Genomic DNA, 2,205 nt, shown 5'->3' with positions numbered 1-2,205 from the left:
GAAAAAAAAAACGTGGTGGGGAATCAATACACTAATTGAGGTAAAAGGTATTCCAACTTTAGCAAAGTCTCATAAAATTATTACTTAAATTATGTATTTTATGATAATAAAAAGTTACTCAATTTGATTTAATTATCCTAAAAAGCCATCAAATTATTTGAGTGACACGTTTTAGTTTTTTTTTTTAAATACAAAAATAAAAAAATTCATTTAATGTGTGGTACTCGTATTAAAGTCTGACTAATTTGATTCCACACCATATAAGACTCTATTCGGAGGGAAGCGTTCCATATGAAGAATCTTTTGCATATTTATAACTCGAATCCGAAACCCTTTTGATTAAGAGAGAAATAACTCTCACCACATCCTTTGATGGTCATGTCTTAATTCTATGATCAAGTGACTTCATGATATTTAAGCTTAGTTGAACGTTATATTTATTATTTTATTTTTTTACAATTTTCCATTATTAAGCAAAATTGTATGATTTTATTTTTTTACAAAAGATTAATTTACTAATTCAATTTATTAAAAAAAAGTTAAGCAATTATTCGTAAAGTTACTAGTATACAAATTGTATTACTAATTCTTTTGGAGACAGTATAATATGAGATAATATAATAATTCCTTTTTGCTTCTGACAAGATATTATAATTTGTTTGTCTTATCTAATTAATTACTTTATTTTATAATACTCTGGCATGCTTTATTCTGTACAGAGAGTATAACGCACTATAAAATATGACTTAGCAGGTAAGCATGTAACTTGTGACACTCATAAAATATCTATACTTTCTTTTTTTAGTGTAAACTAAATTATTCGGGTTGTTTGGTTCGTGGGATATTTCAAAATTAAATTTGTGATTAGATTTATTTCAAAATTAAATTTGAGAGAAGATTTATATCTTTAATCAAATAAAGTATAAATTTAATTCTGAATATCACAACTTATTTTATCAAATTTGATGTTATTTTATCTCTCTCTTTTTTTATTTGATTTAAGAAATAAATTTTATTAGAATTACAATTCAAAAAATATAATCTTTGAATTAACTTAATCCGCAAACAAAACACCTTCATTTGAGTAAAATGTAAAATTAAACAATTGTTTCTTTGTCAAATTAAAAGGTAATGATATTGGTTCCCAAAAATATCTAAGCTTTTGCACTTCCCAAAACAAAGCCATATAGAAGTACCTAATAAGAAGAGATTTTTTTTAAAAAAAATTAATAATTATTATACTTATTCATATTTTAATAAGTTGTATAGGTATTTATTTATAGAAAAAAAAAACTAAGATTGATCCAGTCTAAATAAGCATAGCGTTGATACTCTCTCCATCCTTATTTACTTTTCAAATATTTTTTAATTTGATTTTTCTTTTTACTTATTATTTTTAATTAATCAAGGAACAATAATTATTTTTTCCTATTATACCCTTGATTTATTAATATTGAGTTGATATTTTTAAAAAGTGTAGTGAGTAAATATATCTGGGACTCCATCAATTAATAGGGTTAAATTAGTAAACTCACTGCACCAATTATTATTTTTCTTAATAAGTATGTCAAGTTAAAATTTGGCAAGTAAAAAGAGACCGAAGAACGGAAGAAGTATTATGTACTCTTCATATTTATGTTTTCTATCTCTGTTAAGTAATCAATATTTATTATATTAAAAATAAAATAAATAAATAAAATTATATCTTGATTTTTAAAAGAATGTACTTTAACTCATGGTTGACTAAATGAAACAGATATAACCCTTTATACTAAGGGCCCGTTTGGCCATGCGATATGGTATCATAATATGGAATCATGAGATGAAATTGAAGATTTGTTTGGACATGCGATATGAAAATTTTGTGTTGTATATTTTCTCATAAACATAAAAATCACATAAGTTGTAAAACTATTAAAATAGCCCCAATTGTTTATTCAATCTTATCAAATAAACAAAAATTATAAAATCGCATAATAAATTATTACAAAGTTATTTGTTCTTCACTTAAGTAATTGTTTCATCTAACTTTAATTTAATTAAAAAAATTGAACATAAATTGTACTTGATATGCTCATATCTCTCAACTACTCTTACAAATAACCTATAAAGTAGAAAAAAAACATACATTAGTGAGTAAATATTAACTTAGAAGTTAAATACACTAAGATAAAAATTAACAAACATCACTGACTTCTAACTATT

Source organism: Solanum tuberosum, unplaced genomic scaffold (assembly GCF_000226075.1).
Source record: "Solanum tuberosum cultivar DM 1-3 516 R44 unplaced genomic scaffold, SolTub_3.0 scf00150, whole genome shotgun sequence".
NCBI classification, from domain to species: Eukaryota; Viridiplantae; Streptophyta; class Magnoliopsida; order Solanales; family Solanaceae; genus Solanum; species Solanum tuberosum.
This window is presented reverse-complemented; position numbering follows the sequence as displayed.